The following is an 18,249-nucleotide window of genomic DNA, read 5'->3' as shown; positions in this document are numbered from 1 at the left end:
ACATGGGATAAATCACCGGAGCTCTTCGTTTTACAATGGTACAGTGGTCTTTCTCTAAACCCGTAGAACATAGAAGCTTCTTCATAATCCTTTCTGGGCTGCACACAAATTTTAAAACCGCGCGAACATAGATTGAAATGGATTAACAATTTGCGTTTACATGGCCAAGTCATGTTGGCTGGGAAATGCTCAACATTCAGTCATAATTATAAGTGATACAAATTATATAACGAAGTTTTCAGCAGGCGTGCTAGCAAATCTAAGCAAAAAACCTCGACGCCAGGCGTGATAGTCTCCGTAGACCGCACAGGTTCAGCCCTGTAGCTAACACTAAGTCGTAGCCAACGAGTGGACGAGCAACAGCGCAGGCAGGCTGGGGGCACAGGGGGGAGGGCATGCGCCGCCCCCCCTCCGTTGGGTTCCGAGGGCCCCTCGGGACCTACGATTAAGGGCCCAATTTGAGGGCCCGAAGGGCCCGAAAGTCCACACGGAGGTCTCATTCAGGGGCCGGGCACTCCGATTCCAGCCAGAGCGACCTGCGTGCTCATCAGGGGCCCATTGAGTCGATAAGGGCATATGTTTTGGTCAGCCACCACCACTAATGTACGGTCGGCTCCGTGGTGGAATGGGCCTAAGGCTCATTTCCCAAGCAGAGCCAAAGCAGGAACCAGCGATTTACATTGCACGGGGTCCACATCGCCCAACAGGCGCCCGGCGTTGTAAGGGGGCCCTGAAATCAGAGATAGTGTTTGAAGATGCCCGAAAAACCCAGAGTTAGACGGCCCTTTGCGCCGATCGCGGATCTCCTGGGTCGATTTAGGCCTGTATGTCGGTCAGATACCACCAGCACCGCACATTCGATCCCGTTACGATATGGGCCTGAGGGTTCGCTTCCCAATCAGCCATAAAGCCGGGGCCAGTAATTTACACTTGTCGGGGGCGTTGTATCTGTCAGGGACCCACAGCGGTTATCAGAGGGTCCTGTGCTCGTACGGGCCCCAAGCCAACCAAGTGAAGTACTCGAGGTCCAAAGAGGGGCCAGGTGGCACACCGAAACCGTCGATCAAAGGCCCGGTTGGAGGGAATGAGGGCCCGAATGACTGTCTGTAGGTCGTATAAAGAATCTCGGCCGGTAGGGATAGGGGCCTGAAATATTAGTCAGAGGCCCTCTTGCACCGTTTCAGGAACCACTGAAACAATGCAGATGTCTTAGTCGGTCAGAAACCACGAACACCGAACAGTCGGCTCCACGGCCGTCTATGCCTCTGAGATCCATCTTCCAAGCAGAAGCAAGGCCGGGGTCCTCGATTTGCAATTTTCGGAGTCCCTGACATAATGAGGAGCTCCTGAGTCGGTTAGAGGCCATAGTGCCTAACAGAGATTTTGTGACGGCAAGTGGTCCGAGCCGGAGCGGTGGTTGAGGGCGTCCGGAGGGATGCCAAAGATCTCTCCAGGCCAAAGATCAAGGGCTCAGTGGGCCGGCTGAAGAGTCCAAAGGGCTGGCTGTAGGTCACATTAAGGACCCCCGCCCACAGGGTCGTGATCTCAAATATCAGTTGGATGATCTTTCACTGATAGGGACCCCTGAGACATAGCGTTTCTTTATTTTGGCCAGATATAACGAACAACGAACAGTCGGCTAGGTGTTGGTCTGAGCTCTGGGGCCCATTTCTCAAGCAGGGGCAAGGCCGGGTCCGTGTTTTACATTGGTCGGGCTCCTGTATCGTTCAGAGACTTGCAGCTCCTTACAGGGCATCCTGTGTCAACAACGGGCCTCGAATCGGTCAGGGGAAGATTTGCTCAACAGGGCCAGGGATGGGAGCCCGAATGAAGGAGCGTCTATTGCGTGGGTCGGGGCCCGCTGACAACTGAAGTAAACATAAGAACATACGATGCTTGCTCACAATGAAAAAAAATATAAGAGTCCTGTGCCGGCCAGGGCCCCTAGTACCGAACGGTGGGCTCTCCAACCCAACTCCACCATGAGTCCGTTAAGTCCAACTGGAGTCCGTGTGCCAATTATTTGAGCACCTGTGGCGAGCAGGCATGTTGCTGCATCAATGACGGTTCATGCGTCGATCCGGGGTCAACTGCGCGGCTCGGTAGCCCTTCCGCGTCAGGAAGAGGACCAGTGTGATGTGATGCATCCCTCTAAGGGCCTCCAGATCAGTCAGGGGCTGCCGCCCCGTGCTGCCAGAATGACGGCCGGAAAACACACCGCGGTGGGACAGAATGGCCTTCCAGCTATTGACCGGGAACATCGATGTGCGGGTAGTGTTGTACTCAAGGGAGTCCCTTTGCCGGAAACAATAAGGGTTTCATTAGTGTTGAATGGAGTGGGTCAAAATGAGTTCAAAACGCACAAGTTTATCACATGCTTCCCTGAGAACGCTCGTTATTTTGCAGAATCGGCTAGTGAAGCAAATAGCATCACAAGGTGCCGGGTGCCGACAGTGCGATGTTTAACGCGCCGCCGCCTGCGTTAACCACCGTGCTTGTGGGAATGCACACGTACGGAGTTCGATTCCCCGCGGCGCTCGCCCTTCCCGCCAGGATGAGAGACTGGCGACGCCATATAGCCCCAGCAGCTGAGTGCGTCATGAAGGCCCAATGACACGGCCGTAATCTAGAGGGACAAGGATAGCGATGACTTTGGCTGCAGTTTCTGTAAAACCGAACGGCGTTGGCCACTGCGAGTAACGCAGGGAGGGGGCGGGCGCGATGTGCGCGGCAATGACAATCGTAAAATAATGTTTCTGAATGTTTTTCAAAACCAATTTGCACAGTTCAAAGAGGACATTGTTCGAATATCTTTTTCAACTTTGAAGCTGTCCTCTGGACAGGTTTACAGGAACAGCAACACGGAAAATAGAGATTTTACGTTTACTCTCCCAAGTCCACCATCAGATTTCAGCACTCCTTTGCGGTGTTGTAAAGATCAAGACGTTGCCATCAATCTAAAAACTGCACAGGTGAAATACACGCCCGGAACATATCTAAATGTACCGTTTGGTGTCCGAAAACGCTGAAAAGTACTTCTTTGAAATGTGTCATCATTTTTGTCCACCTGTTGGTCACGGTCTGGTGTTAGCCGCGTGGTCAACGCTGCGCAGCTCAAGAAGACTGTAACGCCTGGCGTCTAGGTTTTTGTTACTAAGACATGCCAGCACGTATGGTCAAGACATATATACGTATATGTATACATATATGCATATATATACACATGTATGCACACACTATATATATATAATATATATATATATATATATATACATACATATATTCATATTCTTACATACACACATACAATACATACATATATTCTTGGAGTATATATATATATATATATATATATATACATATATATAATATATATATATATATATATATATATATATATATATATATATATATACTCCAAGAAACACCTGCCCTCATCAACAAATGGGCCATAGACGGTTATTTTTGGGGCCTTTTACTGTCAGGGGCCCTTTGCCAACTCTGTAGCGCCCTTGCCAAGGCTCTGGCTGCGCCCCTTTGGACGAGCATGATCACCCGTTTGACAGAAGTGCCTTTGAACGCTTTAGGACTTCAAGCCGTACGCTTAGAAGTTCGCAGGCGTATATTTCACCCGCGCGATTTTTAGATGGATGCGTTGAACGGGTTGGCCTTTACAGCACCGCGGAGTGGCATTGTAATCCGGAGATAGAACTGGGGGAGTAAAGGTAGATCTCTATTTTTCGTATTGCTGTAACTGTTAAGCTGTGCAGAGGACAGCCTCAAAGTTGTAAAAAACACGCCCAGCCCTGAACGCCTTTTTTCTAACTTTCTAGAACATTCGGGAGTATTATTGTATCATGATGTTACTGGCGTACCCCTGAGGCCGCCCCTGCTCGCGCCGCCAGTGCTGCTGCACTTTGGTACGCCGCTGCCCCGAATGGGGTGTACTGCCTGGGGCGCCGCCCGCCGGAGTCGGCGCCGCCCGCTCGCTTCGCGGTTAATACAGTTGCCGTCTCGCAGCGCTCGTGTCTGGTCTGGGTAGACAGAACACGTAGACTTGAATAATTATTTTACGTCAGTCGCTCTCGCGCGTACGGCATCCGCCACCTGGTCTAGATTGCAGTGGCCAGCGCAGTTCGGTTTTACGGAAACTGCAAGCCTATCGCTGTCTTTGCTACCGAGACTGCGGGCGCCCAGGCTCAAACCTTTTGATACTTTTTCGCAGTCGACTCTGCCAAATAATAAACGTTTTCGCACCAGCGTGGGTTAACCCCGTTCGTTTTTTTAGCTCATTTCGACCCACCCCTAACAACGATAATATGACCCCTTGTTCTTTCCAAGAAAAGATCAGCTTGAATAAAACACTAGGGGGCATATTATTGTTCCCGGTCAAGGGATGAATGGCCATCCCGTTCCACCCTGGGTCGTCTTCCGGCTGCCATTCTGGCGATATGGCGCGGGATACCCTGGTCGATCCGGAGACCCATACGGGGATACATCATATTACATTGGTCCCCTCCTTGACGCGAGAGGCCTTCTGAGCCGCGCAGACCGCAGCTGACCCCGGATCGACGCAGGAACTCTCATTGACGTGACAACATCCCTGATCGCCGCAGGTGGTCCGATCATTGGGCTATAGGACTTTAGTTCAGCTTAACGGCCCCATGCCGGAATTGAGTTGGAGGACCTACCGTTCAGTGCTGGAGGAACCGGACCCTTTCACTGCCTTAATGTGAACGGTCATCATACGCTCTCATGTTTCCGTTCACTGCCAGAGGGCCCCGAACAACGCAATAGGCCCTCTCCCATTCGGGGTCCCGTCCCCGGTCCCGTTGAGCAAATCTTCCCCTCACCGACCTGAGGCCCTTGTTGACACATGATACCCTTTTAGGTACTGTGGGCGATCGAACGGCGCAGGAGCTCCGCGTTGTTGCAGGGGCCCCAGCCAATGTAGATCGCGAGCCCGGCCGTGTCGCTGCTTGGGAAATGGGCACGCAGAGCTCGGACCGACACGGAGCCGATTGCTTGATGTTGGTGATCTCTGGCCTGAACAGATGAACACTCTGTCTCAGGAATCCCCAATCGATGCGAGAGGCCCTCTAGCTAACAGTCGAGATCACAGCCCTATAGGTGGGGTCCTTAATGTGATCTTCAGCCAGCCCTTTGGGCCACTCAGCCTACCACTGTAGGCCTTGACACGTGGTCTCCAGATACCCTTCGGTCCCTGTTCGTGCCCCTTCCCCCACCAAACAATGTTCCTCTCATCCTCGGGCCACTTGCTGCCATACGACTCCTGTTAAGTCCTGTGGCCTCTGATAGACACAGAGGCCCCTCATCGAGCCAGGGACTGCGAACATCGCAAATCGCCGGCTCTGGCATTGTTCCTGCTTGGAAAATGGGTCTCAGGGGTTCAGTTGGACGCGTAGCCGACTTTTTGGCTCCGTGTTGAGACCCTATATAATTGGGATAGATAGCCGTTATAAGAAGGCTCTAATAGAAGCCTTCTGACTAACATTTCCGGTCTCGGCTCTTAAGGTGAGAGGCCGGCTCCGAGCCTTATTAGACCCTTAATCTTTGCTCCCGAGGGGCCCTCCGGCATTTTTTGAACCTCTTCAAACAAGGCCCGTGACCGACCAGGGGCCACCAGTCAAGACATGACATTCTTGAGACGTCTTCGTCCAGCGGTTTGGCTCAGCTCGGTCAGAGAGGGACGTGTAGCGAGGCGGCGATCTGTATTGGACCGAGTCGAGTGGCGTCCTGCCCCTGCTAGTTCAGAGTTCAGTGATAAGTTGAGCACACTGATGATTCCTGTAATCTAGAACAATGGAATAATTTTTGACTGATATCCCTGATCCTGACTTGACTGACAAAATTCACACTGTTCATGCAAGTTCATGCAGCTCATCTGTTTATGAAGTGGTTACATCAAATAGCCAAGGTGTAGCTCCATGACAGCAGCGAGATAGGTAGGTGACGGCAACAAGTACGATAATGATGATGATTTGGGCTTTAGGGCGTGCCAACTACATTGCTCGCGTGGCGCCCATAACCTACTGATGGAAACACGTAAAAGTATTTGAACTTACTCAAAAACGTAATAAGAAGCTACTCGCCAATGTGCCATACAATGTCCTCCACCAACATGCCATATTCGGCCCTAGTCAATTACTCTCAAAATTAATATTTTGTATATTTTGTTTGTAGCAATAAAGTACATAAATAAAACTATTTCTGAAATTGGTGGCAACCGTAACCCCAGCTCCTAACACTTGCACCCACTATTCGGCTGCTGCGTGCATCTGCTTTTTAAAGACGCTGTTTTATTTGTGAAGGCATTTTTGAAGGCATTTTTGAAGGCGCTTTTGCCATTTTTGCAGGTTGCGTCCGGCCGGCCGATACTCTTGTAAAATTATCCGGAATATCGGAAATTGCCAAACGGAATAAAATTATCCGGAGTAACGGCACTGCCGAACGGAATGACGTTCGGCAGTGCCGTTACGGAAAATTATCCCAGATAATTTTCCGTAGCGGGGGAAAATCCCGGAGAATTTTCAGAGCATGGTCAAGACGGAGAATCTGTTTTCGCCAGCTATGACCGTTGGCTGTGGATGGCGCATGGGAAACCAATCTGGGGGATAATTTCCGGACCGGTCGAGTGTAAATGGAACATCTCAATGGATGATTATCGAAAATATTATTATTCGTTGAATAATTTTCCCTTGGCCGAACGCGCCCGTGATTGCATACTCATTCCTCAAACTGTGACAACAATGGAAAGCGACCACACACCATACTCGAGGCTGCATGCCATATTGAGACGTGCATACCCTGAACTTATTGCTGAGATCAGTCACACGACAGACATATTCGGCGTGAAGTGTTTTTAACAGATTGGGAGCGAGGTACTTACGCGGACACAGTCAAATTATTTTCTTTTGTCCTGCGATCACTGCACACACAGCACCTGACGTCCGGCGCCTCCCACCGATGCAAAGAGGACACTGCCTGGGAGCGGGGGGGGGGGGGAAATGTCCCCTCGACAAATGCCGCGCAACCCGAAATTGCTCACACTTATGTTCGCCATACGTATTCAGCGGTACAATCTTAATAACAACTAATCACCTTTCGCGCACTGTAACACATGTGCACCATCATCGCATTTGCGAATGAGTCAGCCGCCGTACGGTTTTTATCAGAAACAAAACACAAACAAACAAACAACCAGTAATATAACGGGTATCTAATGACGCTTCAATGGCGTCATTAATCAGAGGGCTATTTTGAGATATGGCGAACTATAGGGCTTTTGACACTTTGCGGTCGTGTAACTCAGGAACCAAATCGTTTGGGTCTTAAAAATGACATGACCGTAAACCGCATCAAAAGATCGTCAAGATGGCTATTTCAGTTCAAAACACCATACAAATGTGGAACATCCCTTTAATCGGCATTGTGGACTCTCGAACGATACAGGAGCTTGCATTGTTGCAGGGGCCCCGACCAATGTAAATTGCGGGCTCGGTTGTGCCTCTGCTTGGGAAATGGGCCCTCAGAACTCAGACTGACACGGAGCCTCCTGTCTGGTGTTGGTGATCTCTGGCCGAGACAGAGGAATGCTCTCTCTTGCTCTCCCTCTCCCTCTCCCTGTCCCCCTCTCCCTCCCTCAATCATTAATACGGGTACCTGTTAAAAATGTCTGGAATGCGGAATAAAGCAGTAAGCTCTCCGGGCAAACACTGCCAGCCTAGTTTTAAAAAGAATGCGGCCATTTCTTTCTTGTGTCACGATTTAAAAACCGGTTTTCTAATGTTTGTCCGTGAAAGTTTCCGGAAAAATTAAAGAGATACAATGAGCTTGTTCTCGACATGTTTGGCCACTGGAATTACCAATAACCGTGACAAGAAATTCTCGCTGTAAATTTTTGTATGATTCCACGAGAAGTACATGCCCATATGGCACAATGCTTGTTATTTTTTTTAGGCATGATGATTCTGGAGCAGCACCAGTTGTGTATGTTGGAAGCCTCCGATAGCTGTGCCAGCTTGCTGGCAGACGTGATGCTTCCGGCGGCCAGGAGCAGTCTTCAAGCAGTCCTCTAGAGCAGAGCAGCCGCAGCTCTCAGCAGCAGTCCAGCAGTTGAGCAGCAGAGCATTTCTGCAGCTAACCAAGAGCTGGAGTTGATGCGCACGCCTCTTACACCATAGCCAGCAAGAGCTAATCCCATGCTGCCGGAAAAAGACTCGCAAAAAGTGACCTAAACTGAAAACACCAGTAGCATATCGCTCGCATATCGCACGATGGCGCGAACCGACTTCGCTTAACTGAGGTTCGTTGAAGTGGGGGAGAGGGTTGCCATGCCATTGGATGGGAAAGGATGCACACACTGAACAGATTTTCACCTTCCATTCACATTGGTGCATGACAACCTGCACGTCACGGCACGGCCTCGCGAGTGCACCAGTTGTATCAAACACACCAAATTCGATAAAAGGAATCCTGCCACACGAAAGCGAAATGCACGAAAAATAAATGATATCGCTCAACGCACATTCACCGATGGGCGCGAGCGTGAACACTTCCAGGAGCCGCCCTTTCCACGCACCAACCCCTGTGGGGAATGCAGTCAATCTGCTCGAGCTGCGCACTGGAACAACACCTCTGGCCGCCACCTCTGGTCCAACACCTCTGGCCGCCCGTCACCAGCATAACAACCAGGACGCCGGGGCGTCGACGATCGCGTTTTGGGGAGAGAGCCTTGAGGGATTGAATCCGCCTCCCAAAATGTGAAATAATTTAGCACTAGGCTTGCGGGGGTACATGGGAAAAATGCCTCAAAGGCATCTGATCCTCCCCCCCCCCCCAATTCTTGACAATTTCCCTCGCTCCTGCGACCTAGAAGGGGCACAAGGTGGGTCAGCGCCGGCAGAAGCGAGGCTCAGGTCCGGTCTGGCGGCATCAGGCCCAGCGGGGCGCGGCGGGTGGGAGGGCAGGCTTGGACAAGGGGACCGCCGCGTCGCCGGGGGTTGCTGCTCCGTGGTTCGGTGCAAGAAACATGCCTTGTCTATGAGAGCATTCCATACTCATTAAAATGTGTGCATAGGGCGCTACCACTCAGTTGCGTTGATGTCACAGCCTAATTGCAATAGTTTCGAATTAAGCCATAACAGTATGAACCAGCAGCCACTGATTGCCAGTCGTGTGCTGCTGTTGTAGGCAACACTAACGTTGGAAACCTGCATCAGTCACCAAGACAAAAACTCTAGGACGAAAGTGCGCTTGGAAAAATTAATAGGACATTAAGTAAATCCATGCACGGTTCTCAGTCAACGAATGTGCGTAATACGCATGATTCACAGTGTGTGTGGTAAAAGGGCGTGCGCAAAAGCCGGTATCAAAGATCTTGTAAGCAAATGTTTTCATGGCATTAGGTAAGATTACACAAAATTTGTAATGGCAAAAGGTTGAAGGAAGGGCAAAAATTCCTAAGCAAACAGTTCACATCCATGCAGTAAAATATAAAAAACCTTAAACAATGTTAAGGACGTCAATGTTGACGTAAAAGTACGTAAGTACGTAAAAGTTCGTGCGTACGTAAAAGTTCGTAAATATCACTGATGCAGCATTGATTGTTAGCGTCCATAGCACTTCTACGAAGACGTTTCAGAGAAAAATCGATCACACAGTGATAAGATGGTTCATGTCACTTCTCAGATGCCGTCGCCGAATGCTGTGTTCGAGGGATAAATTCATCTCTTAGTCATATAATGATTCTTGGCTTTTTTAAATGTCCGGTGTTCCGTTCAAACACTTTAGTCTGGGAAATATTGGCCGGCCTAAAAAATCCTTAAAAATCCAAAAGCGAAAACATGTGCGTGAAAACATCATTTAGGTGCAAGGATGAGCTCAGCAACGACAAATAGACGTACATCTCTGGACCAAATATCGCACAACTCAAAATGAAGCAGCGCTCTTTTTACCTTCCTTTACCGTCACTTTACCTTACCTTACGTTACCTTATGGCGATCGGGAATTATAGAAGGCCACTAGGCCTGTTGGTCCCGGTCTCGTCAGGCTCCCGGTCCGGTAATCAAACAGTCTCAAATTATGGGTAGATTCAGTGTAGGATGTCATACATGATGTCAGCCCGGTGCATATCAAGCCTAGACTTAAACTGTTCAACTGAAGTTGACGACGCGGCCAGGTGTGGAAGAGCATACCAGTTGTTGACGACCCGGATGCTAAACGAGTTACGACGGACGAGAGTCCTAGCTCGAGGTTTTCCTAGCTTCCATTGGTGTCCTCTTGTCACCTCCGAGATACGCCTTGCCAGGAACTTCTCTTCCGACAGCGACATACCTCCGTAAAACAGCTGGTATACTGTTACCATGTCTCCCCTGCGACGACGGTAAAACAGCGAGGGCAACTGGAGGAGTCTAAGCCTCTCAGGGTGTGGATGGTACCTCACTTTATAGACAAGCCGGGTGTCTCGTCGCTGAACCCCCTCCAGCCTCTTCCGGTCCAGTTTGCCGAACGGGCCCCGGATGACGTTGCCATACTCTAAGTACGGCCGTACTAAGATCTTAAAGAGCAATGGCAACGTGCGAGCATCGATGTTGGAAAAAAAAACAGCCTCACGACCGCCAGCATCTGGTTGGCCTCGGGGATCGTTTCCACCCTCTGCATGTGGAACTCGAGGCTATAATCCACCAAGATCCCGAGGTCCTTCTCGGTGGACTCGACCGCGATTTCGGCGCCGTCCAAGAAGTCACACAACTTCCACGGTTTCGGCCCATGCTCTTTTGCGAAACATGAAGCAGGCATTCATGTGCTTTAACACGCTATCAATGCCATGTTGCGGTATTGAGCTGTATCAAACCTTTTTGCCGTCTGGCGCGGCCATGTTAGGAGTTTCATGGAAGTTCAAATAGCCTACATCTTTTGGCGTCGGTAGAATGCATGACGTATGACATGCAGCCAAAACATGTAATGATATAGTTAAAATGCACTTTTCCTGTTGTCAGCGATCAGGGGCGGACCCAGGGTTTCGCCAAAGGGGGGGGGCACGCAACATTGTTGGACCCCTGGAGTTTGGGGCCCCCCTCCAAAAAGTATTCTTGCATTTCGGTCATTACATTTTTAGAGAAGTCGTATGCAATATACATTTATGCGTATACACACACACACACACACACACACACACACACACACACACACACACACACACACACACACACACACACACACACACACACACACACACACACACACACACACACACACACACACACACACACACACACACACACACACACACACACACACACACACACACATATATATATATATATATATATATATATATATATATATGTACATATCTTTACTTATTCATTTCTTTCATAAAAATGGAAACCTATCTCACTGTGCACAGCCTTATAAAGCTAGGCGTGCTACGCATGCATACACATAGAGCTCACTCATTTTCTACGGATCATGTTAGATGCTGTGATTTTGAGGCTAAGTGTTTCGGAACAACCGGTCAAAATTCACTTGAGTTAGCTGCTAACGACCATAAAAACCAAGCATGGTACTCATTCCTAGCTTATGTATTTACGGCTAGCCGGCTAGGCGATGTAATCAGCTGATGGCTGATAACTTATGCAAAGTTTTTCCTTTGTTATAAAGAATTACAACATCCTAGCATTCAGTATACATCAAGAACGTGGTGCACTTGTACAGTAAGTGTCACACACTCAATAGCTAATGGAAATGACACCTACGACGTCCGCGGCACTTAAAATTACTTTCAGCAATTGCGCGTACAAATTCATCGGGACATGCTCGACTACTGCTCTAAGGCGAAGGCACCAAAGCCAGCAGGGACGGAACCTGAGCGATCATGGTGCCGCAGGAGGCCAGCAAAGCGGCTCCCGTCAACAAGCACAGGGTCCTCAGAGCAAGCAAAAAGAACCCAAGACGAATGTGGTGGGCCTCTGGACGATCGGTGGCGCCTGAGCAGGCCGGCATATAAGGCCCTGGCCAGAGCACAAGACCCTCCGAGCAAAGGGAATTATCCAAGACCATAAATTAATACCCCTGTGCGATCAAGAGTCACGGTGGTTCCGTGTCCTTTCCGGTGGCTCAGCCGGTTAGAGCGCCTGCCTTCCGATCCACCCACCGGTGACAGGGTGGGTTCGAGTCGCTTTAGGCGCTCGCTATTTGCCTTTGACAGGTGCGACCTGCGGCCGGCGGCAGCGGTCGCGCTAAAAGTCAGTTGACGTCAGGGGCAGGCCGGACCGTGCCGAGCATTGCGGCACGCTCAACTTTCGTCACTAAAGTCTGCCATTGCCTGGAATTGTGCGATCGGATGGTATGTGTCAGTGCTCACACACTGACTGACACACACTGACACCCAACAAGCCCAAGCACTGCTTAGCTTGTTGGGTGAACTGAGCTCTGATCCCAGAAATTCATCCGTTCAATGGGCTCCGATCAAATCTTTAAGAAACGAGTGCACGGGTATGTTACCAACACGAGCCTCGATAACAGTGAGGAGTCCTCCGCAAATGAGACCAAAGGGAGAGAGTCCTCGATCAAAATAGAGGAGCCCCTGGGCATCGAGCCTCCCCGTGCCTTATCTTATGAAAGCCCCAGCAACATAGGCGGATCCTGGGGGGGGGGGGGGGGGGAGCGGGCACGGGGCCATGGCCCCCGGAAACCTCTGAGAGTATGTTTTTGCCTCCCAAAACATTCCCAGAGCTTCATAAAAGTTTCGTCTACTTACCATCTGTCTTAACTTGAACTGTTTTGACTGTTGTGTTTTAACTTCTGTTTAAGATTCAAAGGCATTTCGGTGCTTTTTCGGTTTTGAATGGTGTCCCTACCAGGTACTCTCGAGAGGCACCATGCACTGGACCTCGGATCCCACACTAGCCAGTTGGCGACGAACGGTTGCCCGCCCCCCCCCCCCAAAAAAAAACAACTCCAAGCTAGATCCGCCCCTGCCCAGCAATAGCGCGAGGCCCTCCAAGCGAGTGGAAAGAACCGAGACTTATATGAAGGATCCTCGAGAAACTGAGTGTACCTGGCATATGGCACTCCGGAAAAAAGTGTATAGAGCCTTTCGGACGAATGGGAAGAATCCGTGGACGAAAACCTGATCGATCAACAGTGCTCGAACAGGGATGCAGATAGCGTCCCAACAGCGCGTTGGGCCCTACGAGAAAATGCAGAGATCAAAGGTAACATGAAAAGCTCCTTAGCGACCAGACAGACCCGACAAAGACATATAGGGCCAGGCAACCAACAGCGTAATGCCTCTAGACAGCGTAATGGGCCCCAAAATTTTGCCCCCAGCAAAACCTTCTCAATCAGCGAAGAATAAACTTAGTTTGCTCATGAACTCTTTTCTTTTGGTAACAATTGGTTCTAGTCGTCTGTAAGCCCAAAGGCGCCCAGTTTTGTTGTGTTTTTGTTGTAAGAAAACTGCGTCCGTCCGGCCGGTTATGGGCCCTTTCGAAGCCTTTAGGTCCCTTCGGCATGGTCCGTGGGGCATGGTCCTGTGCCTTCCCCATCCCCACCCCGCCCTCCCATGTGTCCGAGCAGGTTGTCAGACAGGTCTCCCCACAAGAGCGTATCCCACCTCCCATTCAGAAAAGAAGTACCAAAGACCCAGTGTGGAGGGCCCCGAACGATTGAATGTACCCAGCAGGCCACCAGATAAGCCCTCGACAAGAGCGCGGGGCCCTAAGCTAGTGGTAGAGAACTGGAGCACCCTAGACCAATGTAAAGAGCCCCTGAGCACATCGCAAGTGTGTAAAAAATCCGTGGAAGCGCCAGTGATTGACAAGAGTGCCCAGGCACGCTAACAGGAAGGGCCCCAACAACAGGGCAGGGCCCTCCGAGCAAATGCAAGGAAATGGAGGGCGACGTGGAATGCTCCTTAACGGTCAAAATGGTCCTGCAAGTGGGCATATAGATCCCCGGAAGCAGCATGGGGCCATAGACAATGCAACGGGGCTTAACTTTCCAGTTCACAACTTTTCCAATTATTGAATAATTTTTTGGATTTCTCATAGGCTCTTCACCTTTGCTTACAACTGTTCTTGGTCGCCTGGAAGTCCAGAGACATCCAGTTTTGTTGCGTTTTATGTTAAAAAAATATCCACCTGTTCGGACGGCTACAGGCTCCCTCGGAGGCAATGGGCCCCTTCGAGGCCCAAGGGGGGGGGGACCGTGGCCCCGTGCCCCCCCCCCCCTCTGGATCTGCCGCTGACAGCGATGGAGTCGGCATTTCCGTTGGACGAGCTGAGCCGCTGGTGACCGTTTGCACGTGAACGTTGTCATACACACCATGCATCTTAATTCCAACTTGATGTGCGCACTAATATAAAGCTAACTTTGTCGATGAAAAACATTTGAGGAAGAATATTTTTGTGTCCACATCATAAACCTGCAAAAAGTGTTAGCAAGGCTCATTTCAAAAACAAATTCTATCATTGCGGAAAACTGCTCATGATCTTACACGCACTACGTTTACGATGTAAGCAATCTCGTCCTGCACTTTTTCAGGGTTGGTTTTGATCCCGAGTGTTCTGAGTGCTACCTTTTCCGCCTTTGCTTGCCGGCACGCACCTTTCTTTTTAGCGGACTTTTTGCATGACAATACATGTTTATCAGTCGTGTGTAAATGTGGTTTAATCTCCTTCATCGGGCCGAATGTTAATCATTCAGAGGGGACAGCTAGCGACAGGAATGAGCGACAGCATAAGGATACATGAAAATTCAAATAGCAGGAGCGCAGCCAAAGTGAGGGAGGTTCCTTAGGATCGGATTTGTGCTTGTTTTTTTCACCGCAAATGCCCTCTGACTGAAAACCGAGGATAAATCCTGACCGCGACCCCGTCCAGGTAGCTCATACAAATCAGAAGATCACGAAAATGCAAGGACTGTACGGCATCTTACGAAGAACGCGTGCTTGTGTGGTACCTGACGCATTTGCAGCGAAAAAGTGCGAATTGTACCCTCCCTTCTCATCATGCATCCCGAGACGCGGATGGCATGTACGAAGCTGGCGAATTAGTCATGTTACCAGGTTTTTTTACCTGGCAAAATTTCTACCAGGACTGTGATCCCTTCCAGACTGCATTTCCTACCAAGGCAGCGAGCGATGACGTCATCCGATTTTGCATTTCTTAACAGAGGCCCTCGTCAACCGGGACTGAGGGCACGCGGAACAGGAGCTACGTGGGGTGAGCTCCGTGCATAGAAGTCCATCCATTCAGAAGGTTCGCACTAAGCTTTTTCTGGGGAGCGTGTACATCGACTCATGAGTCGTTTACTGAAAAACGGCCCTCCTGTGTAAATCACGTCGGATCCGAGTCGATTTACACACCACTGCACTACTGTGTAAATCGAGTCGGATTTATGACGTCGAGGTGACCAGAGAAATGAGGCTGTGTAGAGATGGGCGTCAAGAATTTCTTTTTTTCGATGGGAAAGTATTCACCATTCACCATTTTGGGATCTCAATTCTCTCTCAAATCTCAATGGGAAGCATTCAAACATTCACCATTTTGGGATCTCAATTCACATTTGAATGCGAGTTGCTTCTAGTGCGCGGAGAGGTCCGTCGGTTGGTGGTCAGTGGAGGGGGGGGAGGGGGCGGGGGGGAGTGGTTGCAAATAATTGGGAGGCGTACCTAGAGAACTCTGGCGCGTAATGTACAGAGGAGTGGTTATATACCGGCTGAGTATGATAATGATATATCCTGGACTACAGGGCATTGGAAAAGATGCTGTCATCCGGGTAGTGCAAGGAATGGGATACTAGTCTCGAGATGTAGTTAGCACCAGACTTGGGTTGACTCGATTGTCTTAAACCAGCTCCGGACTGGCTCACAGATTATGGAATCTGACTCAGCTCGTGACTCAGCTGTTCCAGGTTCCAGGCTGTTTGTCATTTGACTAAGTTCAGACCATATTTACATTGGAGCACTTGACGTATGACTCAGGCATATTGCAAAATCAAATACCAAGCTCTAGCTCATTTATATGCCTATGTATGTGCCATATATATATATATATATATATATATATATATATATATATATATATATACACATCCATCCTCTGGTGTCTGACCGAGGTTTGGGAAACTTCAGCATAAACAAGGTGGGGTTTTCTGTTTAGAAATTATAACAACAATTCACTTCTGTGCCGTGGTGGACAGAGAAGTGTCATGGCGTAGTTCGCGCTCGCAAACGTGCTTTCCGAGCTTTTGGCGCCAGAAGTAGCCGGGAGAATTGAGTAGCTTTTAAGAAGGCGACAGCTTTCGCCCGTCGCACGATACAAGAACCGAAACGTGAGTCCTGGCGTGTGTATGTAAACACGCTTAAACCGGTTCACGCCAACTTCGCAGGTTTGGGCTCTGATCAAACACATTTCTGGGCAGTTGTCATCCGTGCCACTCCCTGTACTACATGTTTACGGCCAGGTGGTGACTCATTCCGTTGGATGTGGCTAACGAGATCGCCCAAGCACTCTCCCACCGCAACGAAGGTGCAAACACGAGCCCACAGTTCTTGCAGCAAAGAGCACAATGCGAAAACATCGTGGTGGACTTTTTCACAAGGCAACCACAGGCGTACAATGAGCCCTTCACTTTGGCGGAGTTAGAGTCGCAATCGGAAGCTTCGTAGTGTATCGGAAGGACCCTGATGACCTCCACAATGAGATGCTCCGACATCTGCCACCGTGTGCACGTCGTGTACTATTGGCGGCCTTCAGCAGGGTGTATTCAAGTGGTGAATTCCCTCCGGCCTGGCCGGGGCTGTTGTGGGTGCCTATTCTAAAAACGGGAAAGAGTGGGGTGGACCCACTTCAATACCGACCCACTTCACTGACGTCATCACTGTCCAAGCTCATGGAAAACATGGTAAACGTTCGACTCACCTGGTTTTTGGAGAACAACGATATTTTAATAACTCACAGTGCGGGTTTAGGAAAAACCGTAGTACGGTGGGCCACCTTTTAGCTTCGGACACTACGGTTCGTAAGGCTTTTCAAGAGAAAGCGCATATGGGGCAGTGTTCTTCGGCATTGAAGCCGCCTATGACACCACATGGCGCCATGGTATTCTTCAAAAGCTTTTTAAATATGGTATACGTGGTCATATGGGTACTTTTCTTCTAAGGTCTTTAGCCAAACGATATTTCCGTGTTCGGGTCGGCAACGTCCCTTCCGATAGGTACCAACAAATAAACGGCGTGCCCCAGGGCGGCGTGTTAAATGTAGCGCTGTTCGCAGTTGAGATAAGTGATATTTGTGATGTGCTCCCTCAGTCGGTCCATTTTTGCCATTGCCATTTTTGCATGCCATTTTTGTTGACGATTTTTACTATTTGGACCACTGCAGCGAGGGCACCAGCGATGGAGCGACGTCTCCAGCTGGCTGTGGACCGCGTTGAAAGATGGGGTGACATGAACGGGTTTCGTTTTTCAGGCGACAAAACCGTTTGCGATGCATTTTTATCGTCGCCAGCGATGTGATGGACCTGAGCATCCGTCTATATGGTTGCTCTGTTCCAAATAAGGTCGTGGCCAGGTATCTTGGGATGCACTTTGACCGCCGCCTTACATATCATGTACATCTTAAAATGTTACGCGATCGCTACTAAAGTGTGTGTCTGTCTGATCGCTACTAAAGTGGTACTAAAGTGTGTGTCTCGCACATCATATGGGGCAGACAGAAGCACGCTTATGCTTTTGTATCGTTCACTCGTTCGCTTCAAACTGGATTATGCATGCTTTGTGTATGATGATGCGTCTGAATCCAGCAAGTGTGTTATTGATGCCGTCCACCGTACTGCCATTCGTATTGCTACTAGAGCATTTTGCAAATCACCTTTCGTCAGCCTTTTAACGGAGGCACACGAGCCACCACTTTCGACGAGGAGGAAAATGCTCGGCATACGTTATGCCTTGAAGCTGCGGCAGTTCCCACTTCATCTGACATATTCTGCAGTATTTTCTCGGTTTGCTGAGTTCCCTTCGTCATGGGCCGCAGCAGCACGCTTTAACTTTTGGTTTCCGAATGAGAGCCTTATTGCTCAAGAGCGGAATTCCTCTTGGAGGTGTAAAGTAAGCCACCTGGCTTCTTCTCCTTTGCAAGAGACCATACCCTTCATTGGCATCTCGCTTACGGAAATAAGGAAAAAGACGTCACACCACACGTAATGAGATCCAGGGCG

This window comes from Pollicipes pollicipes, unplaced genomic scaffold, assembly GCF_011947565.3.
Source record: "Pollicipes pollicipes isolate AB1234 unplaced genomic scaffold, Ppol_2.1 Scaffold_3087;HRSCAF=3621_pilon_pilon_pilon, whole genome shotgun sequence".
Classification (NCBI taxonomy): Eukaryota; Metazoa; Arthropoda; class Thecostraca; order Pollicipedomorpha; family Pollicipedidae; genus Pollicipes; species Pollicipes pollicipes.
This window is presented reverse-complemented; position numbering follows the sequence as displayed.